This window comes from Capsicum annuum, chromosome 5 (assembly GCF_002878395.1).
Source record: "Capsicum annuum cultivar UCD-10X-F1 chromosome 5, UCD10Xv1.1, whole genome shotgun sequence".
Taxonomy (NCBI): Eukaryota; Viridiplantae; Streptophyta; class Magnoliopsida; order Solanales; family Solanaceae; genus Capsicum; species Capsicum annuum.
Window position 1 is genome coordinate 52,182,885 of NC_061115.1, and position 25,304 is coordinate 52,208,188.

The window sequence follows — 25,304 nt, forward strand, 5'->3', positions numbered from 1 at the left end:
TATAAATTATTATCAATATTTAGTATTCAAAGAGTCATCAAAACTCTATTTAGTATTTTAAATAAAATTCAAGAAGTATATTAGCAGCATACTACTCTCAAGCCCGTCCGAAGTGCAAAAGCACGTCAATACCCACTACGAATGATAAAATGCCAAAGTTAAAGAGTAAAACATTCAGGCAAACATGGTAACCATCTTTAGATTTAGATTATACTAATAACTAATAACTAAAACAGAATGCTACCAAATCTTTGGATGTGCACAACTCAATAATGAAATGATATGGCTACTGTAACCCAAATTGATTTGCTATATATCAGAAGAAAACTGATGCTAAATGGTATTATCTGGACTCTTGTTTGGATGCATTCACACTGCCGGAGACAACCCTTAAAATACTCTTAATATAAGTGAGGTGAAGAGCACTTAAGATACTAAAGTGTTGCATTTCAACATCCATTAATCTACATACCAGATATTTTATACATGTAATGCAGAAATTTCAGAATTGAAATGAAAAATCTTGTAACAGCAGACCTTCTAGTGTAATTCTCATTGACTCGTGGGAAATCAACAACTGACTCTGACAGTTTCTTTTATGTTGCTAGACCATTTTTCATATTGAACCTCACTGCATACCTAATAATTACGAGTAGAATCAAGGTAATTGGAAGATCTGAAAGTCAAATAAGATCATCACGTTAGAGTTTTTCTACATCTCATTTGTGAAACCATCACGTCGTTGTTCTTTTTCAATTCTATTAATTGCATCTAGATCTAGATTCTGGAGGTGGCAAGTGATCAAGACCACATTATCTCTCTCTTTCTAAGCATTGTTTGGTCAAGCAATGAAACCAGACTCAGTTTGGACCAATTAGTAAGACTAAAGCATGTATATCTTGTGATTTGTTGAAGTTTATGTCGGGTGGTGTCCAATAAGAGGATAAATATTTTTGCATTTTTGTAGTCTGTAATAGAAGTTCCTCAAAGTCAGGTAGTCATTATGTCTAACAAGATGATCTGAGAAGTGCAAACCATCTACATTAGGTCCTAAAGCGTATACATCTCTTCGAAGTGAAAAATTATACACTGATACCTACCTCGTGGCTAGAAATTTGTTCTATTTTCCAATCAAGAGGCATGAAATTCCACATATTAGATATAAAAATGAAAACAAATTTCAAATTTGAAAATTTCATACCATTATGGAATATGAAGCAGTTAGGTAGCTCGAACCACTTGATTAGGGATTCATTTTTTGCGTAGCGTGGAAGAACTCTAAAGCGAGCATTCTTTGTGGGGTCAAAGATGTATTCTAGCTATCTTTTTTCACCATTTCCTAAGAAATTCATAGCCTATTAATATCACTTTTTTGATTAAATTTGGGAAAAAAATGCATGAGGGAACTTTTAAGCAAGGCATCAAGTGTAAACTCGCAGATAACATGTAGTTAACTTCCTTATGCATATGGATAGCATATCTCAAAGTTGATCTGATGAACACTGGACTTCAAAGAGCCATAGATTATTCATTAAGCACTTGAATATAAGAGTTGAATATCATAATTTACTTTTCATTTGCAAGAAATTCAAAATCATTTAGTTTCATTTTAACCATTATTTTACTTAACCCCTTTGTTTATAAGACAACACCACTATATCCGAGAACTCAAATTTATAAACAAGAATGATGCTACTTCACCAGAATAACTTCTATTGTTGTCATCAGGAGAGCGAACCTAAAACTCTACAAGTATAGATCAATAGAAAAAGAAATTGTGAAGATGGTATACCTTTGGTCTGAAGTACAATGGAAGACGCATCATACTTGTATAATTTTTAGTAATAGAAAAGTCATGCATCATAACAGATACGTAGCGTAAGGTGGTGTCTGTGAGTAGCCAAAAGTAAACATCTCCCCTATATGCAAATATTTTCAGGTCAAACTCTGTATTTACATAATAATATATAATTGAATAAATCATCACCTATTTTACCCCCAAGCTTTATTTTAGATCCATATTTCATTGTATATCTGAACAAAAGGAACCTGGACACCTAAGTTCTTTCTCAAATAAAGCCCACGTAACTTGAATCAAGTTAACATCTGTTCCAAATCCTTGTGATCTCCACTACTAAGTAGTTAAGTGTACTTTCATAAAATGGTAGTGGGTAGTAACAGGATATTTTAAAGGTTCTTATATCTCCATTTAAGTAATGACCTATATGGCATTGAGGAAGCCAGGGTCCGAAATGAGAGAAAAAACCTTGTTTATTGGAGAACAACTCAGAGGATTTTACAACTAAAGGAAATGATACATGGAAGTGATGAGCTGATAGACACAATTGATGGGTGTTCCTTTTTAAAAGTTTAGGTAACATTCTTTATGAAAAAAGGACTGGAACCAATTAAGCAGTCATATTTATTTGTATAATTGGTAGCAAATTCAGATGACTATTCTTTTACCAGTTACAGGGTCAACCTTTGGGTGAGTAGTGAAGGAATGTTGCAACCTTTTATTGTAATCCAACATGACAAGCATTTGAAGATCTCCATCCTCTAGAACTTTAATTATATCTACAAAAAAATATTTATTTTGTCCATATAAGAAGGAAAACACAGTATACCAATAATTAGGTTCTTTGGTGGCACACAGTCAAAAACTTTAACAAATAACAATCTTACTAAAAGAACAGTCATATCATTGTTTAGCAGCTTGAATGTATATAAGATCATCTCTAGCAATTATAAAGTTACAGTCATAGAGAATAAATGGAAGGAAATAATTAACTACAAGATGTCAAAGAATCTTGATAACATATTCAGGTCAGCAAGCATTTAGATGATAGATTGTTTAAGTTTCTCGGATACTAGATCAAATGAAAAAGTAATTTACATGGCTTATCCCCCTTATGAAGAGCCAAAAGCTTCCCATGGTGATATATCATAGCTGTATTAGCTGAAAATTCAGATGAAAGATTGGTGGTAGCTTCTAGAGTCTGCGTTAAATTACTCTTTTGCCCTTGTACAACTATTACCAATGATCATTAAAATCTAGAAAAACTTAATACTTCATAATTTATTTACGATTTAATATACAATTGGTTAAAATGGAAAGCTTTTCCAAAATTCAGACTTTGCTGATTACACTAGACCTTGGAAATGTGTGATATATGTGATTTGTTGTGAAAGACAGTAAGGTGTTCGGATGAAGGTGCTTCAGTAAACTGCCGATGCATAGTCTTTCATAGTCTTTTAGATACACAAGCTTGTACACCTTCGCTACATAAAGCAACAAATGTGCATAGAACAAACTAGCAAGGACCAGAAGTTTCACAAATTTAAATGGATACGACGTAGAAATTATAAAGATTTGTAAAACTACAACAGACCTAGCCAATCAAGTATGTTGTTAGGAATCCACCAAGGGAACCACCGAGCATATTTATTTTAGATGGATCTTCAAGTCCCATATCTATGACATGATCTATACCAGCTAGCACATTATTGACATCCTACACATGAAAGATATATGATAAGTTACAAATACTTATGTACATTTTTTATTTCAAATACTTGATAAGAAATTTCTTAAGCAAATAAGGAAAGGACTACGGAGCAATAGCTATGAACCAATTTTTCCCCAAAAAACTTGCAGTGCTTCCTCACCAAAACCCAAGGAGCCTCTAAGATAAGATGAGAAAAATAAGGTACTTAATTAAGTCATTAACTTCTGCTTGGCAAAAAAAAAAAAGTTAGCAAAGTAAATATTTCGAGAATAGTAACAATCCATATATGCATTTTTCTGGCATGGATTGCCAATAATGTAGAAGTCTTATTCTTACAGGTCGAGGCAAATAAGAAGACACATTCCAATAATGTTGTTCCTAAGCATTTGATTTTTAATTAGTATAATGCAAGGTAAGGCCGCATACAATACAACCTGGTACTGAATAAACTTCAGTTTTCTTAAAATCAACAACTTTATAAGCATCTAAAATTAGATTCTTTAGCGATAGTTTTCTACTGAATAAATCATAGAAAATGTGCAGAAAAACTTTGACATTGGATTAAATAGGTGAATTCTGAGATTACCGACTATCACTATTACATTTCCTTGATACTAAAACCATCAAAGCCCATTGAGTGTAACATTTTGAGCTAAGCTAGAAATTATACTAATCAAATTTAGAGACGACTACATTTTTAAGAACTCAAAAAAATAAATAAATATGTAAAATACTCATAAAGTGTATGAACAATTAATTTTTCTTAAAATTCAATGAATAACACAACGGATCATAACGAAACTCCGATGAAGAATGTTATATGTGTCTATCCGCATTACCGTTACCGTTAAGAAAACTTAAAATGCCACGCTACTTACTAGAGTTTTCATCGGAGGATGACATCAGTGGTGGTTGTGGCGGAGAAAGTGGAGGAGGACAGAGGGGGTTGTAGTAGAACAAACAGAGAGAGTTTTTGAGTTTTCATTTGAGAGTAGTGCTGGGTATATTAAGGTAATGGTTAAAGAAAGAATTGAATGGTTATAGAATATAAGAAAGAGTGATTTTGGTTAGTGTGAAATTCCCATTTTACCCTTGGTCGTCCCTTGGTTGGCTCTTCTATATAGTAGTAATAAAAAAATAAATAGTTATCTTATCTATATATTTGAATTGAGATAAATATTTAAAATCAATGAGATAATATTGATAATTTTTAAAATTATTATTTTATATTTAATATAGAAATATATTTGATAGAATTTAAAAAGTATAAATTTATATATTTACTACTCTCCACTCATTATTTCCTAGTTTTAAGGTAATGAAAATATGTTATTTTTAAATCTAAAAACCTATTTTTTTCATACTCAAATATTTTTTAAAAAAATTATAATAGTAATAAGATTTTCTGTTCAATAACCTCCTATTATTATTATTATTATTATTAATAATAATAATAATAATAATAATAATAATAATAATATTATTATTATTATTATTATTATAAAAACTACTACTACTACCGCAACATTTTTTTTCTAAATTAAAAAATTACTACTACATGTCTTCTACTATTACTACTACTACAATTATTATTATTATTATTATTATTATTATTAATATTATTATTATTATTATTATTATTATTATCTTAGCATTTTCCACGTGGCTTCTTCTGGTGCTTCGTCCTTTGCTTTATGATATATATAGATTCTATTCTTGATCATTATGATATATGACTCATTTTGCACCGACAAACATTTTGGTAAAATCAACATGATTATATAGCCATGCATTTGAATTTTTTCCATTAACCTGTGAAATAGCATATTGAATAATAGCCAACTATAGTGTTATAGAATTCTTTCAGATTTGGAAGATCGGTCGCCAATTATATGGTGATGCAAGCAGTTGTGTTGCTAGCAAAGCTCTAATGATATACCAAATCAACCTTTATGAGAGGGGTGGAAGGGGGGAGGGGAGGGGGAGAGCTCTATTGACTCAAGAGTTAGAGCCGTCAATATGGTCCAGGCAAGTTGGGCTGGGCTATCCCAGTCTATAATTTAATAGGGCTTTTTAGTAGGGTCCAAATAAGTCTGTTGGCCCATGGGACTTGAGGAACATGAGCTTGGCTGGCCTGTAGGGTAAATAAAAATAATTAAAAAATAGAATAGATTACTAAGATCACAAAAGGAGTCCAAACTAAAGTCTATTTCAGATCATCATAGATGTTTAAATATTAATTCTGCTTATAAAATATATAATTAATTAAAATATAAAATACTAACTTTTGTAAGGAATCAGTTATATTTGATGAAGATGATGTGGTGGTGTTGCACCTGTCATAAGTGCCATGAGAGTTCTATTTTAGGAGTTCATTTTTAATTTTAATGGATTAAATGTTGACATTTTTTTTGTGTTTATTGTGATCTATTGAAACAAAATTAGGTTAATATTGCTAATTAGCTAGTTATATTATTACACATTAATAATTTAGATTGTTTATTAGAATCTCTATTTTGTTTGAATTTAGTGTCAAAAGTTATTTAATTTCATATATTATTAGATTTGTTTTGTAAATTGGAGACTTGATTAACTAGTAGTAACTTCATGTAATATTTATTAAAATTTTAAAATTTAAATTAAGTTATAAAAATAATATACTTTAAAAAGTGGGTTGGCCTATGGAAGCCTGCAACCAACAGAGCGATGGGTTGAGCTTGCTATTTTCTTGCCTGTTATCTTGATCGGTCAGTCTGGCTGACCTGTCAAACTTCAAAGTTCGTATGGGTTGGGTCGGCCTGACTAGTATTGACAACTCTATTAAGAGTGTAGGGGAATTTTTTTCTTATTATTTTGCATTGTTAAAGATATGTTTGTGTTTATTCTTCTTCTTCTTCTTCTTCTTTTTCTTCTTCTTCTTTTTCTATTTTAAGCATGTATCTATGCACATATACACATATCAAAAGTTTTATGTAACGCCCTACATCTGGTACCCGATATGTTACACGGTGCTCATGACCCCAAAGGACCACAAGCTAACCCATGACTGATATCTGTAATTGAGCACTAAAAAATATACTATAAATATGCAAAAACATGAACTGAATGGCCATAAGGTTCAGAACTGAATTAACATTTGATAAACAATGTATAAAAATGGTATAACAATACCAAAGAAAATCTAAAATAAATTTCTCACATGCTATAGTCTGAAAGCCTATAAACTATCTGAATAAAGAGTTAATGGGACAGGTCCCCAACTAATTCCGACAACTGAATTAAACTGAAAGCTAAAATAGTAATATAATCATCATATCCTCGAAGAATAAGGACTCACAGCTGACTCTGACTACTGAACTTAGATTCTACTGGTTCTCTGGAGCTCGTGTTTCTAAACCTATGGTATAAGACACCATAGAGCAAATGCATCAGTACTTTGAATATACTGGTATGCAAGTGAGGTAGGATGAATGTAAATGGTTCATATGCAAGAACAATACTAACTGACTGACTAACATGAACATGAGAATACATGCATGACTACGTAACTTTAACTGAGATCATAATAAGACGGAATACTGAGTCTACTGATATTGACCCCTGAATCGCTGATAAGTGAGAAAGACTGATACTATATTACTGAATACTGAGGGACTGATACTATGTTATTGATACAAGAGTAATAATTTTTGATAGTTCTGATTATGAAGAACTGGTCTGGTTGACTGTATCTGACAGTCTGAAGTTGAATACTGATAACATGAGTTCTGAGAACTGATATAATTAATAACATAAGTGAATGTATATGACAGTCTTAAATCTGATGGAACTATTTGATTTTTGTACTGTATCTGAATTTGACTGTTTCTGGCGGTCCTGAAATCTGAAGAACTATCTAAGTTCTTTTACTGAGACTAAAACTGAGACTTTGACTGAGACTGTGGGAGGTAATCATCTAACCAACATGTCCCAGAACTTAAATAGTGGGGTCCAACCTGTAACTCCAGCTGGAAGGGTGTCAATACTGTGCCACAGGTAAAGACTTGCTGTAAGTATACCTTCTTTGACAGGGAGCTCTTCCGTCAACCCCTCCTAGTAGGTAACCCAAATGAGACATCTATATGTCCTTAATTGTGTAGGGTGCATCTCAACCTACACTGGATACATAGTTCTATAACTTAGGGATTGCTTTTAGGGATCTTGGTCCTATCTAGCGGGTGAGTCCCCATCCCTAGGCTCATTCGATGCTGAATCCTACTCCCGTCTGAAAGACGCAGAACTGATTAATTGAGCTGAACTGATTTACTAATGGTATCGTTTAATGGAGCTAAATAGAATTTACTGAGTTCTGTTGACTGAGAGAATGTACTAAGTTCTGAGGACTAACTGAGAATACTGAAGTTACTGAGATTGACTGGGAATACTAAGGTTACTGAGTACTGAGATCACTGAGATTACTGAACTACTGAGATTTCTTAAAATTTCCTGAGTCACATGACTAACTGAGGTCTATGGATCATAGCTTGACTGAGGAGATCATGAAAACATGACATGGCTTTAGGCACACAGTTAAATCAGGACTCGATGAGAAGAAATTGACATGGCATGGCTTACTTGAACACATGACCAATAACATAATTCATAATTCATATATTGAAGCACTTCATCAAACATGTGATATGCATAAGCTTGTACATACATGGTGATTTATTGATATCTTACTAATTGGGCATTGTTCCTTCATCTAGGTATTTAATCAAACACATAGTAGGCATAACACATGTAGACAACATTATACAATAATTAATCATCATGATTTATCTCTAATTTCATCATATAGGGTTTATTCCTAGGTTCACATGAATGTACATCTATATAAATCAACTCCACATAAAATTGATCACCCAACATAGATTTGAATTCAACTGATTATTCTCAACATAAACAAAACAAACCCAACATGAAATTCATAAAGAAATCTATAGACTTAAACTTAGAAAAGAGATTCTTAGGCTTCATGGACGAAAAGAGTCCATGAATGAACACTATGCATAACTTGGTTCATAAATACACGAATATTGATAAAGGAAATTCTTGAACTTAAATCTTCTGTGAAAAACCCTAATGTGTTCTTGAGAGCATTTTGAGAGAATAGAGTATATTTTGGTGTAATGGAGGCTCAAATCCGTGTTTTTGAGCTTATATAGGGTAGGGAAATTGACGCTTTTAACCCTAGGACACATATTTTAATTCTTGTAAAAATTTCCTGATTTTCATCCTTGGCGCGATGCGCCACTATTGTGCCAAGTCACTGGAATTGGACAATTGGGAATCTGCATGGTGGTGCGATGCGGAGCTATTGCGTTGCCACCTTGTTTGAGACCTGGAAGTTTGGAACGACGCATCACTATCACGGAGCAACACTAAAAATTAACAATTGCCATTTAAGCTGTCAACTTATGTTATAAAGGTTCGGGGGATCATAGCATATTCTCCTATTGGGACACTAGATCTCTCTCGGAATATTGTCTTAGCTGAGCTACTGAGGGGAAACTGAGGCGATGCACAAGGCACCTAGTATCTGATTCGTGGTTGATTATCTGAGATCTGAAACTTGAGGACTGATATATCATCTAAGATGAAAAAACTAAGCTTTATGTACTACAACTGAGACTACAGAAAGATTTATGAGGTGCTGAGCACGAATATGTAAACATACTGACTTATCTGATTAATTGGATAATTGATAGCTGAATATTGGGTATGAGAAACTGGTCTGTACTTAGTCCGAATAATAGGACTAAGGATATAAAACATTATGCATAGGGGATAATGATTGACTGGATAACGTGAGGTAACTAAGAATGAATGAGCAAAACTGCGTCACCTCAAGAATGCAAGGCTAGACGTATATCATGGTTTGGAAATATTCTGTAGACTGAGGTACTAAAACACTACTAACTGAGTGACTGATATCTGTAGCATTGGTCAAGCCAGTCTGGAACTGAACTGAGTTTCTGATCTGATTACTGAACTGAAGTTGGTATTATAACTAAAACTGTAACTGAGATTCTAAATAGAACTGAATGCTGGATTCTAATAATTGAGGTCTAGACTGATATTGAAGTACTAAGACTGGATACTAATAACTACTTAGGGAAATATTGACGTAGGCAAGGATTCGATGCTCAAATAAATACAATATCAACCTGAACAATCAACTTAGGCCTGAGGAATAGAGTACCAAAATTATGGATTTATCAAGAGATTTAAACTGGAAGATACATGACATAATTTGAGCTTGAATGATCACTAGGAGTAGAGTATGATTCATGTGGACTGAACATATGGTAAAACATGACATGAGTGCCTGAGTCATGAGCTGAATGACTTAAGTCTGAAATTTTTGTGTTCATGGAACATGGCTTGTACTACGGAGGGTGTTGGAACCCTTCCTGCTAGGAATTTGACATGCACACGATCCTATAGGAAGTGTGTGAAATATGCATAGGTAAGGTGATGACTGTGGTACAAAATAATTACACTGAGATATGAGTAGGTCGGGAATCATCGTCCTTTAGTGATTACCTACACATATTGGAACTATAACTAGAATCTGAAGGCTTGACTTTCTAACCCCATGGTTTAAATTCTATGCAAGGTTTAAAAAGAAAAAGGAACTCATGAATATGAAGAAGCGTGAACATGTAAATGAGAGGTCTAAACATACCCATGATTGCATTAGGAGGATTTTCCTAATTCTGTCGGGACCGAAGTGCATAGAGTTTGCTTGGGCGTTGGCCACTGATAGTGCTGGAATTGGCACCCTACTGATTCGGGTGATCTGACTGAAATGATGAGCGGTGATGACTCTGATAAACTGACTGGGAACTCACCACATCCCAAACACACACCACTGCCAGCTCTACACACACCCTTATGATGCTTACCACACTCTGTGTAAAACGGATGAGTAAGAATCCTACTCTCACTATTCTAAGCCTTGAATCCTGATGCTCCATTTCTATGGTTATTTCTAAACTTTGGTACTGAGGAACTAGCTAAAGAGTGAACTGGGGCTGAACATTTCTGACACAACTGAGAACGGTTACCACCCTGTAACCCATGTTGTGCAAAACTATAACTAACTATTCTGGATATCTTATTTTCTCTCTTCTTCTTCTAAAGCTTCTGTTTCTCAATCTGTTGGGCATATATCATAAGCCAAGATATGTCCATGTCACCAATCAACATCGTAGTACTGCACTCCTTAACCACTCTACCTGATACCCCTAACACAAACTTACTCATTCTGGATCTGCTATCTGCTACTACATGGAAAGCGTACCTGGCTAACTGAATGAGCTTATGGGAGTATTGTTTTACGTTTATTGTACCTTGTTTGAGATTGATAAACTCTAACACTTTAGCCTCCTTCTTCTCTATGGGAAAGAACCTATCTAAGAAAGCTGTAGCAAAATCTTTCCACTCTATGGGCTCTGTATCTGTACCTCTGTCTACCTTTCATTGTTTATACCACGTATGGGCTACATCTTATACATGATAGGTGGCTAACTCTATGCTCTCACTAGAAGTCACTTCCATGATTTCTGTGACTTTCTGAACCTGATCGAGGAACTCCTGTGGATCCTCTTCAGACATGGAACCGGTGAATAGAGGAGGATTTATTCAGGTGAAGTCCCGAATCCTGACTACAATAGAATTTACTAATGGGATGGCTGGAACAGTAGCTGGCCATTCATTCTGGGCTGTGACTGAATTGGCTAGACTAGTGAACGCAGTCCTAAATTCTGCATGATAGACATGCTCATCCAGAAGATCTGGCTGGACGGGCTGAGTTGCTGATTGATTTTAATTTCCCTTTTCGCTAGCCCTTTTGGGAGGCATGATCAATAAACGAAGGGAAGAAGTGGATTAAACTGAGATTTTAACTTTGAGCCTATGCTTACTGGCACGAAATGAATACTAAAGAAGGGAAACTGTTCCTAAAACATATCATAGCCTCCTGCACATAAGTGTGGTGCACGATACACACATGTACAAGACTCTACTAGATGTGGCTTTTTAGACTTCCTAGGACACTATTGCACCTTAGGATATGATACCAAGTTTGTAATGCCCCAAATCTGGTACCCGAGATGTTACATGGTGCTCATGACCCCAAAGGACCACAAGCTAACCCATGACTAATATTTGAGCACTGAAAAATACACTGTAAATATATGGAAACATAAATTGAATGGCCATAAGGTTCAAAACTAAATGAACATTTGATAAACAATGTCTAAAAATGGTATAACAATACCAAAGAAAATCTGAAATAACTGTCTAACATGCTATAGTCTAAAAGCCTCTGAACTTTCTAAATAAGGAGTTGATGGGATAGGTCCCTAACTAACTTCGACAATTGAATTAAACTGAAAGCTGAAATAGTAGTGTAATCATCATGTCCTCAAAGGATGAGGACTCATAGCTAACTTTGACTGCTGAACTAGGATGCTACTGGTTCTCTAGAGCTCATGCTTCTAAATCTATGGTATAAGACACCATAGAGCAAATGCATCAGTACTTTGAATGTACTTGTATGCAAGTGAGGTAGGATGAATGTAAATGGTTCATATGTATAAACAATACTAACTGACTGATTAACATGAACGTGAGAATACATGCATGACTACATAAATTTAACTGAGATTATGATAGAACTGAACACTGAGTCTACTGATACTGACCCCTGAGTCGCTGATAAGTGAGAAAGACTGATACTATATTACTGAATACTGAGGGACTCATACTATGTTAAGGATACATAAATAACAATTTCTGACAGTTCTGATTATGAAAAACTGGTCTGGTTGACTGTATCTGATAGTTTTGAAGCTGAATACTGATAACATGAGTTCTAAGAACTGATATAACTGATAACATAAGTGACTTTACCTAATAGTCCTAAATCTGATGAAACTAGCTGAGTTTTATACAGTATCTGGATTTGACTATATCTGATAGTCTTGAAATCTGAAGAACTATCTGAGTTCATTTACTGAGATTGAGACTAAAACTTAGATAGAGACTGTGACTGAGACTGTGGGAGGTAATCATTTAACCGACATGCCCCAGAATTAACTGGTGGGGTCCAACCTATAACCCCAGTTGGAAGGGTGTTAATACCGTGCCACGAATAAAGACTTGCTATGAGTATACCCTCTCTGACAGGGAGCTCTTCCGTTAAACCCTCCTAGTAGGTAACCCAAATGAGACGTATATATGTCCCTAAATGCATAGGGTGCATCTCAACCTACACTGGCTACGTAGTTCTGGAACTTAGGGATTGCTTCTAGGGATCTCAGTCCTATCTAGCGGGTGAGTCCCCATCCCTAGGCTCGCTCGATGCTGAATCCTACTCCCATCTAAAAGATATTGAACTGATTAATTGAGCTGAACTGATTAATTGATGGTATCGTTTAGTAGAGCTAAACAGAATTTACTGAGTTTCATTGACTGACAGAATGTACTGAGTTCTGAGGACTGACTGAGACTACTGAAGTTACTGAGATTGATTGGGAATACTAAGGTTACTGAGTATTGAGATCACTCAGATTACTGAACTACTGAGATTACTGAAATTTCTAAAATTTCCTGAGTCATATGACTGACTAAGTTCTATATATCATAGCTTGATTGAGGAGATCGTGAAAACATGACATGGCTCTAGGTACACAGCTAATTGTTCGGGTACAAGTACCCCCAATACTCGATGAGAAAAAACTGACATGGCATGGATTATTTGAACACATGACCAATAACACAATTCATAATTCATATATTGAAGCACTTCACCAAACATGTGATATGCATAAGCTTGTACATACATGGGGATTTCATGATATCATACTAGTTGGACATTGTTCCTTCATATAGGGATTTAATCAAACACATGGTAGGCATAACACATGTATACAATAATTAATCATCATGATTCACCTCTAATTTCATCATCTAGGGTTTATTCATAGGTTCACATGAATATACATCTATACAAATCAATTTCACATAAAATTGATCACCCAATATGGATTTGAATTCTACTGATCATTCTCAACATAAACAATACAAACCCAACATGAAATTCAGAAAGAAATCTATAAACTTAAACTTAGAAAAGAGATTCTTGGGCTTCATGGATGAAAGGAGTCCATGAATGAACACTATGCATACCTTGGTTCATAAATACATGAAGATTGGCAGAGGAAATTCTTGAACTTGAATCTTCTATGAAAAACCCTAATGTGTTCTTGAGAAGATTTTGAGAGAATAGAGTATATTTTGGTGTAATGGAGGCTCAAATCCATGTTTTTGAGCTTATATAGGGTAGGAAAATTGACACTTTTAACCCTAGGACATGTATTTTAATTCTTGTGAAAATTTTCCAATTTTCATCCTTGGCACGACATACCACTATCGCGCCAAGTCACTGGAACTGGACAATTGAGAATCTGCATGGTGGCGTGATACGGAGCTATCGGATTGCCACCTTGTTTGAGACTTGGAAGTTTGGTGCGATGTGCCAGTATCGCAGAGCATCACTGAAAATTGACAATTTCCATTTAAGCTGGCTCCGCGACGCATTGATGGCTTAGGTGATACACTGTGTCACTAAAAAGGCTCTAACTCTTCGTTCGGGTGTTGGATTTGGGCGAATTTGGTATCGATGGAAAGCTTATGGAATTTTCCACATGAAAAAAGTAAAAATCTTGAAAATACTGCATATATAAAAGTGGATTCATCTTTCAAAGAAAGATTCTAACATTCTTGAAAAAAAAATTTAAGTTAGGAAAAGTACGGGTATTACATTTCAAATGGTACATTTTGATGCAAGATACATATATTTTTTGATACAAGTAAGAAACTAATTCTGAATACATCAAGTTAACACTGGAAAAATTAGAGAAAATTAATACTTGATATGGTGTTTCTTTTCCTTCTTCTACTAAGTATATATACATATACATGAATCAGAAATTCCGATAGGCAGCTTTGATAATAGATCCATGTATTTTGGGTATTATGTATAAAATTGATCTTGATACATCAAATTAATATTGGATACATATATACAGATACATGAAATTAATACAAAACCCATACAATCAAAATATATGAAATTAATACTAGATACATATAAATAAATACTGAAATTTGATAAATGTATTCGTACATCCTTGACAACTGACATATATATATATATATATACGATTTCACTGTATAAAATTTTTAATAGATTATCATGATTCAAACGGTGATGATTGGCACCCACCCTAAACTATGGCGGGAGAAACATACTTAATCTAATCCTCATGTTGACCAAGTATTACATGCTCATTCACTTTATACTAACATCATCTTTACCAAGTTCTAAAACCCTATTATTGATTAATTTTATAAAAGTATCAAACCATTAAAAGTATAAGTCACTAATAAAATGGAAACCTATATCTATTATATTTTTGAGACCTAAAGTCATTGTACAAGAACATCTAAAATAAAAAAAATTGAGTCAAAAATAGGAAAATATCCCAAAACCTGACCAAATAAAAATTGTCTAAGTCCAAAAAGCAATGGATGTTAACATTATAAGAAGATCGAAAGGTTGCCCAAACATGGTTCTCTCCCTCGAATCAAGTTTAGATCACTATTTAGAGCAGAGGTCATGTGTCAACCGCTTGAAGATTTGCTGCACTCAACAAAATGAAGAGTACGGGTAGCATCAGTACATCAACAAGTACTGGTAAGCATGATAGGTCGACAAACTCAATAATGTACAAGTAAGCAAGTCAAAAAAGTATAAAAGCGATCATAACAAAACTCATACTCAATTATATCAATCAGACAACCCATCATGGATCACTATATAATAACAATACACAAGTTAACCTTCATAGACATTCACATTTAAGTAATTTCATTAGCTATTCATCATCACATATATTCATCATGTTATTACCCAATACATATGAATGAGTGCATGTATACAAGATATGTGCTTCATCTCTTATTCTTCTCATCCTCATCATCAACATCATAATGTATCAACATAGTACCCGATCCATTATCACATCATATCATGTTGTACCATTGTAGTACCCAGCCTATTATATCAACACCTCATCACAACCTAATGAGAATGCAATACAGTCATCAAATCACAAATCATGCTAGAAAGCAATCATAGATGTTTAAATCATAAACAACCATAAAGCCAAGTAAGTCTTAAGTGCTACATAAAATCTTAGCCTACCTCAATTTATTTGAGAAAAGTCATATTTAAGCCAAAATTATTCCTTTTTAATCCCATTCAATTCGTTCTTGGTCTATACAACACAAAATATACACAAATTTTAATAATTTATTCCTTTTTAACTACTAAGAATTAAAAAGTCATTGATTTTAGCCATAACTTATCCTATTTCATTATCTTAGGATTTTCTCATTATTCTAACCTCATGAATTTTACTTGAAATTTCATAAACAATTATATTTCTAGATCCATTAGTATTTTCTAACACCGTAAGTTCATTAGATACCGAAATCATACACTCATTATTTTTCATTAATTTCCATCAACCTGGGTTAAACCCCCATAACCCACCATTAATCTATTTCTAGTAATTTTATAAGGTTAAATAAAGTAATTGTGTATAGAATATAATTACTTACTTCCAAAGATGAACAACTTTGAATTTTCTCCAAAAATTGTGTTTCCTTAGAGCCCTATTGCATTTAAAAAAAGTGAAATGAAAACATTCTCAGAATTTTAAAATTAAAATTTTTATTATGCGTTACCATTGCAACAGATAATTACCACTACAGTGTACTGCTGTAATGGCTGACGTTCTGCTATAGCAGTTCCCACCTTTTACATAGCGGTCATCGTTGTAGTTTGAGGTACCATCGTAGAGGTACCGCTACAGTGGTTACTTTTATGCTACAGTGTTTGAGGCAGAAACTCAAGACCCATCCTCAATTTTCCATATTTTACAACACACACCATAATTCTTTACATCACGAACCAACCCCTCCATGATAAATGCTATAACCAGAGTTTCATAACTCTATTTTAGGTGTCGAAAGTTGCTACAACTTCCTATAATCATTGGCTATATAGTAATCACATCCAATCACTTTATTACAACCCTCATTAATACCATTTTTTTTTCTATTATTAAACCCTAAAAATAATCCAATCCTAGACTAGCCTTGAATTTCTCAAAATTTCTCCAAGGAAAGTCTAGGTGAAATTTCCACTTCCCTTTTCAGTGTAATAAAATTTTGCCCAAAGATAAAACAACAACAATAAAGTGTATCTAAATTATTGAACAAGTGCAGATACCGCTTTGCATATCTGCTTCTCTCTCTATTATGAAGCTTCCTCAATAGTATGATTCCTCTACTAAACCATCACAGAAAGAATAACGCATGTCCTAAAGTTCCTTACATCTCTAGCTTGAACCTTTAAATAGGGAATAACTCATGTCCTCAACTTTCTTACATCTATAGCTGGGATAACAATTAGTTCCTACTCATAGGATAATTCCTTATTAATAGTTTTGAATCCCAACACATAACATAGCCACCATCTCTGTGGTACTTTTTTAACATTGACACATGAAATACGGGGTGAACCCTAAATATACTAGTAGTTACGGCCAGCCTATATTCTGTCGACCCAATTTTTTTCAATACCTCAAAGGGGCCTATGTACCATAGACTCAACTCACCCTTCTTGCTAATTACATTCCACCCCTTCATGGGTGGTAACTTCAAAAGTACCTTCTTTTCCTTCTTAAATTTCACATCTAATACCTTTTTGTTGGTGTATTATTTCTATCAAATTAAGCTGCCATGATTTTCTCCTATATGAATCTTACCTTCTCCATAGAGTCCTTGAGCATGTTAGTGCCCTAAGGCCTTACCTCCAATACATTAAACCACCCTATTAGGGACCTATATCTTATACCATAAAGACCTCAAAATGAGTCATGTTAATACTAGAGTGGTATTTATTATAGTAGGCAAATTCACACAATGGTATGTATTGGCCCCACTGACCTCTAAATTCAATAACACGACCGAAGCATGTCTTCAGGCACTTGGATAGTCCATTTTGACTGATCATCAATCTATGGATAAAAAGGCATGCTTAGGTCTAATTTAGAAAAAACTCTAATGGAAACCTTTCCCAAAAATTAAAAGTGAATTGAGTACCTCGGTCTGACATAATGGACACCTGTACCCCACCTAGCTTTAAAATTTTCTTTACATATATCTTGGTGATCTTAGCCACATATAGTCACCTCATACTAGAATAAAGTGGACCGACTTAGTAAATCAGTCAATAATAACCCAAATGGAGTTACATTTCCTTATGATTTTTGGAATACCAACTACGAAATCCATTATTATTTATTTCGTTTTCCATTCCTAAATGGGAATCTTCTAAAAGGTACTACTAGGCTTTCAATTTGTACTTGAGTTGTTGGCATTTTTGACACTTAACCACAAAATCCACAATGTCATGCTTTTTCCTTCCCCACCAATATTATTGTCTAAAGTCTGTATACATCATGTTGGCACCCGAATATATGAAGTACTTGGAATTATGGGCCTCTACCAAAATAGCTGGAATTAAGTTATCTACATGAGGTACACACAATCGACCTTGAATTCTCAAGGCCTCTTCCTGATTTAGAATGGACTACTTCATCTTTTATAATACTTTTTCTCTTAGTTTGTTTAATTTCTTATCTTAAAACTGTCTAGCCTTAATCTAATCATAGAATGTGGACTCTCCACATGTACCAACATCTTTGATTCTCTAGTTTCCTACAATCTTAAGAAATTATAAGGCAAAGACTATACCTCTCTTGCGATTGGATGCCTACACACCTCCATAAATGCTTAGCTCCCCATAATCACTAGTTTCCCACTTGATACATCCTCCATCATATTATCTTTATGTGGGTAATACATGTTTAAGACATCATAGTCTTTAATCAACTCCATCCATCATTTCTATCTCAAATTCAATTTCTTTTGGGTGAAAACATGATGTAAGTTGTGGTAGTCTATGAACAACTCACATTTCACCCCATAGAGATAATGCCTCTATATTTTTAAAGCAAACACCATAGTTGGTGGTTCCAAGTCATGTGTGGGGTATTTCTTCTCGTAAGGCTTTAGCTGTCTCAAAGTATAAGCAATCACATTTATATCCTGCATTAACTCAACACATAAACCTAAATTTGAGGCATCATAAAATAAAATAAAATCCTTTTCCCACAATAGGAAAGGTTAGCACTGGAGTCGAAGTCAACCTAGTTTTAACCTTTAGAAAGCTCTTCTTACACTTGTCATCCCATTCAAATGGCACTTTCTTCTGAGTCAAGCATGTAATGACATAATTTTTTGGTGATATTGTAAAATTTTTATTACTATATAATTTGACTATTTTACCCCCTTCTTTCTCCTCCATAATTGCTTTGTGGTATTTTTGAGGTCTGAGGATGATTGGCATGGTTCGCAATGTATATCAGTGTGATGTATGAGATTTTATGATTTTTGGTGGTTAAAAAGAGTTATTAATTAACTTCAATTAATATTTATTGATCTGTGCATCAAATAGAAAAATTCACTAGGCCAATAGATCTAGAACATTGATTTTAGGTTGGTAACATATCTAGTGTGGCGTTACGACTTTTATATCTCATTTTGACCCTCGATTCAAAAATTTGTGAAATTAGGTTTTGAAGGTCAACTTTGTGAAAATAATGTTTTTTCCAAAAATTTGATATCACCATTGAGTACGAAGCATCAAATTCAATCTAGTAATACAGTTTTTTTGCATTTTTGGGATTCTGAATGAATCCCGAGGGATTCACATAGACTTGGAATTCGCTAAGTCTCCACCTGGTGCACCACTCAGCTGCTGCACTACTTAAGTGGCACTTTGTTCACTTAGGCAACTTGGATTAAAAGTCAAAGTGTCGCCTAAACAATTATCACTTAAATGATAACCTAGTCACTTACGCGACACTTACGCACCAAGTGGGTATTGTGTAAGAGACATCTGGTTGCTTAAGTGATGATCGCTTAAGACACTAGGTGATCTCTTAAGCAATACTTGAGCAATGTAAATTCCCCTCTTTCACTATTTTTCACCATTTTTAAGTCTTAAGCTTGGGGTTTTGAGTTTTTAGCAATTTCTTTCATTTTTAACCTTGGGTAATATCCATATCACTATTTCAATTATTTTTCTTTGATTCTTATCATTTAAATATTGTTATAAGTTGAATTTAAAAGTGGAATTTGGGTTTTTTTAGCCCAGAAGGCCTAAAATTAGTAATTACTAGATTTAAACCTCGATTTTAACTTGTTTTCACTTAGGTTTTCTTCTATGTGTTCCTTTAATCATGGGTAATATATTTTTGGACTAAAACTAGTTTAACCCTTCTTTTTCACAAACTCATTTTGGGGTCCATTTTGATCCTAACTTAGAAATAGGCAATATGGATATTGTTGGATTTCTTTAATGTATAGATTCTATATTTATGTATTTTAGTTGATTTTGGGTCTATTTGTGAGGAGAAAGATTTGTGATAAAGGCTTTTTGGATAGGTTTTTGACATTAGAGGTAGGTTGTACCTTAGCTTTCTTCAAACTAGGCTGGGTAGTTAATTTTTGTATAAAATCATGTTATGTGTGTGGAAACTAATCATGGAAATGGATTTGTTATAGTGTTGCGCTCTTGTGAGGGCCTATGTTGTTGCTATTTGGTTGTTTTGAGACATTCTTTATTATGTGTGAATGTGTGGCGTCGTATATGATGTTGTTGGCCTTGTGTATGTATGTATATATCGATTGTATCTTTTTTGTGAAAAAAAGCCTAAAATGGAATTTAGGTTGTACCAATGGCATATTGTGTATATGTATCTCTTTTGGCACATGGGTTATATTGGATCATGGATGGGTGGCATATTAAGCGGATTTTGGCTTACGTAGATTGTTATATTGGTTGTATTATGGAAATTCTCATTCTGGTTGGTTGTGAGCACCACATCCTCATATCATATAGATTCATGAAATATTGGTACCAACATGGAAATATTAGAAACATTGGCTTTCTCTAACAGAAATATGACATCTTTAAAAACCCTCTATCGATGTATATGTTGGAGTGTAGTTATAGATATTGGTATCAGATATTAGGTTGTGTATTGATTTTTGAACCCCACATGGTTCCTAACTAGGGAGCACTACTTGATAGGTGTATACGAAGGTTATGTGACAACCTCATGCATCACATTATCATCATCTTCATTTCATTTTAGACTTTGTGTTGTTGATGTGATATTGTAATACCTCGTATTTCCATAACTTAATTTAACTCTCAATATACGAGTATTCCTATATAAAATTTTTATAATACTCTAAATTTTCCAGTTTAGAGCTTACTATTGCGTAGGAAATTCAGCTATCTTTCCAACGATATAAAATTTGCCAAAATCTGATAACCGAATGAGAAGTTTTAGCATATTTTGTAAAACAGTGTGCCACCTGGTGCAGCACGACATCACGAAAACTAGCCAAATAGAATTTATCAATTTCCAGTAAGCCAACGCGATAATCCCGCATTGCAGAGCAGTGCCAGTTCCCAATTGGCATTTTCCAATGAAGCTCTGCGATAGCGCCGCATCGCGCCATGGACTAGATTTGCGTCCAGTGAGACACCGTGATGGCACCGCATCACGCCATCATTTTAGTTTCCAGTTGTCCCTTTTCCAGTGGTTCACCGCGATGCCACTGCATCACGGTGAAGCCAAAAATTGGGTTTTCAGTTTTTAAGATTTTGAGTTTTTAAATCATTCCAGGGGTATTTGGGTCTTTTTTCATGGCCCTAATCAGTCCTAAACATGAAGTTAAACCCTAAAAGAGCACTAATTGCTCATTATTTTATTATTCACTCACTTTCTCTCAAGATTAAAACATTCTCTCTCAAAGGAAAAAAGCCTAGTTTAAAGAAATCAAGAACAAACTCAAGAATTCCTACAAGAACTTTCAAGAACTCATCTTCTCAGGTATATTAGGTGTTCATTCATGGGTTCCGTCCACCCATGGAGTCCAATAACCTCTTTTTAAATTACAAGTTATAGATTTATGATTTCAATGCTTGAAATTGATTGTATTCATGTTCATAATAGTAATTGGGTTTGAATTCATGATTTAGTTACAAGTCTCATAAAATTAAAATAGTTTGTATAGGGAATTATATGAATTGCATGCTAAACTCTTGAATTTACAATTGATTATGGTATCATGATGTTCATGTGTTGACTAGTATTATGTGAAATAACCATGCTCCCCAAGTGTTTGATAAAATGCTTATGTGACGTAAATAATGGAATCATGATATGTCATTATGTGGTCCCAATCATGTACAAGCTCATGTATAACAAGTGTTTGACAAAATATCTAGATAAATGCATTATTAAAAAGCAAGTAATATCATTATGCTTCCAAGATTATGCCATGCTTTACTTTTTATGCTATCAAGTACTAGGGGTATTCAATACCTAAGAATCTAGCTATTTACCTAAAGCTACAGTAGTTATAGAATAGTCTCAGTAATGTCACGATCAGTAGTATCCAGTCAGTTAGCAGAACCCAATGAACTCAATTAGTTATAGAACTCAGTAAAACTCAGTTCTAGTCCAGTTTGATTTAGTATAATAATCAGTGTCTTCAATTGGGAGTAGGATTCAGCACCGAGTGAACCTAATGATGGGGGATTACCTACCAGCAGAGAGTGTGATCCTTAGAAGCAGTCCTTACATTCCAGAACTATGTAGCCAGCATAGGTTGAGACATCAACCTGCCAATTGAGGGTTGGTGAGGTGTTTTAACCTACCAATTAAAGGTACCACCATTCTCATTCAGGGAAACTACCAGACGAGGGTGACTCTTTCAGTTACCTTTACTTGTGGCATGGTATTGACACCCTTCCAACTGGGGTTATAGGTAGGACCCCAATTATCTTATTTGGGGCATATCGGTTAGATGACTACCTCCCATAGTCTCAATTTCAGTCTCAGTATAGAACTCAGTTCATTTTTATAGAATTAGGACTGTCAGATACAGTCACTTAGCTATCAGTTTTTAGTTATTAGTAATCTCAGATATTAGTTACTCAGTCATCAGAACTCAGTACTCAGCTTTAGTAAAAGCTCAGATATAGTATACACGCATATGCACTATATTGCATACTTAGTATTTTACAGTAGTTCTATTTAACCATGTACTCTTATTCAGTTACTTCATATTATTCAGTCAGTCACTGTTCATACATATAAACCTTTACATTCAGCCTTACCTCATCTAGCATACAATTACATTCCACGTACTGACACATACTTTCTCTTTGCACTATGATGTCTCATATCATAGGTTCGGATACTCAGGTTCCTAACTGCATATAGACAGATTTAGATAGCTGTAGTAGATTTAGTAGTGAGTCCTCATCTATCATGGGTATGCTTTTATTTTAGTATTTTTATTAGCTTTAGTATTTTAGTAGTTGGATTTAGTTAGGGGATTATCCCATCAACTCCACTTTCAAATAGTTTAGTTAGAGGCTTTTTAGATGAATTGGAGAACCATTTTTATACGTGGTCAAAAGAGAGGTCAGTTCCAAAAATTGTACAATTCAGATTAGACCTAGACAAGGTAAAAACAGAGGTTGGAAAGCTACAACAACACCAATTTATAGTGTCACTAGATCCGGCTATTAAGGAGTTTGAGGGAGAAATCCTATTGCTTGATCTCATAGAGGAACTAGTGAAAAAAAGAAAAAGGGTGAGAAGAAAGGCAAGGGTAAGAGAGAGAGGCCTGATAGTGATAAAGAAGGAAGAGCAAAGAAGAAGGCAATAACAAAGGCTGAAAAAGAGAAGATGAATAAGATGATGATTGAGTCCTTCGTTGATAATGAGAAATGAGAGGCAGCCATCCGATCGAGAGCATTAGGTGCCTCTACTAGTAGGCCTCCAACAACTGCTAAGTCAGCTGCACCAGAACAGAGTGAGGCTCCCGATGGAGATAAGGCAGCTAAGGATATGGCAGCAGGGGTAGGAACCCATGACCCCCGTGCTTGATCTACTCCAAGTATACCCTAACCCATAGTTTAGATTTCTTTGATTTTAAGTTGAGGGTGTAGGGTGAGTTGTTGTTATAACACTTTGCAGTTGACTGGGTGATATACAAGTACCTGAGGCAGTAAGCATGGTTTTGTTAGTTTGTTAACACCTTTCAAGTGGTCTAATTCTTTAAATGTGTGATTTGCATTTAAGTGTGACCACTACGCATTATTGTATGGCATTAGTTCTAGTGACGCAATAATCATTGCTAAACAACTGGATAAACTTAATGAGTAGTAACTTGTGATATATTTGTGTGCCATGTGCGTGTGAGATCTTACTTAGTCCCCTCTATATGTTGAATCCAGAACTTTCCCGGTTAGTCTTACTTAAGTTAAAGGATAGGGGTTAGGAAAGGATTATAGGCCATTTTGATAGTAGCCCACTTTTAGTCTAAATGACCTTCCCTGTATGTAGAATATCCCTTGATCCCTACTTTGATCCTGATTAGCCTATTTCTTTTTACGACACCTGTTACCTTCCCATTAATATCATAATGAACCTATTTTGGCTCTGGTCCTCCTTGGATCCTGTGCACCTTGACGTAGGAAAATGGTCTAAGTTGAGGGTGGCTATCTTAGGGGTGCGTAATGTCAAATGATTATGAAGATAGGTAGAATAAAAGAAAAGAATAAAAGCTGGTTAAATTGGAAAAGAATAAGGAAAGAAAAGTTGTTAAAAAGAAGAAACGATTATAGAAAAGATAGCACCCATACTAAATAATTGTGATAAAAAAGAGAAAAATAGAAAAAGGTTAATAAGTGAATCCCAAGAGCTAGTGTAGTGTCAAGGAGGGTTAGTCACTTTAAATATCATCAAGTATCATACAAACACCTAGCTTGCAATATAATCCAAAGAAAAAACCTATAGTGATCTTAGCTGATTTGTCTGAAAACCTTGGTAATGAAAATAAGGGCAAGTCTATGGTACTTGGCATACATTGATTGGAACTTCAATCTGAGAGTGAGTGTCTTTTGATTGTCCCCATGGTTACATATATGATTACTGATATAAGAAAAGGGAGATTTCTTTGTTGTGAGGGCACACCAGATATGTTGCTAGTTTCTAATTTGTTCGGATAGTACAATATTGGTCTATGCATGGTTGTTATAACTGAATTAATACCGTATCTTAATTCCTGAGTGTTGCATTGTTGTTATTTAATAATATACATAGTTGTTCTTGAATTGACTGACCTTGGATATGGTGAAGATATTTTGAGATAATATGGATGATTGACTGCCGAATGTACTTTGTATTATCTTAGTTGTGTTTGAGTTGCTTGAGGACAAACAATTGTTTTAAGTTGAGGGTGATGATGTGTGAGCAGATGCTAACACATTTCAGGGTTTTAACTGAGGATAATCGCAAGGTTTTGAGCAACTTTTGTCATTTTTGATTGTTTTATCATTGATTTTGTAGTAGAATCCAAGATGCAAGAGAACCAACAAGGATGGAAATAAAACAGTTGAAATCTAAAGCAAATAGAAGTGAAGTGTGTCTGGCGATATTTCTGATAAGTCATCAG

General features: G+C 34.4%; 1 pseudogene; it reads right to left on the reverse strand.

The window, feature by feature from the left end:
• Window positions 1-464: 464 nt before the first annotated feature.
• LOC124898492 lies at window positions 465-21,290 on the reverse strand (annotated as a pseudogene).
• Between the last annotated feature and the right edge of the window lie 4,014 nt (window positions 21,291-25,304).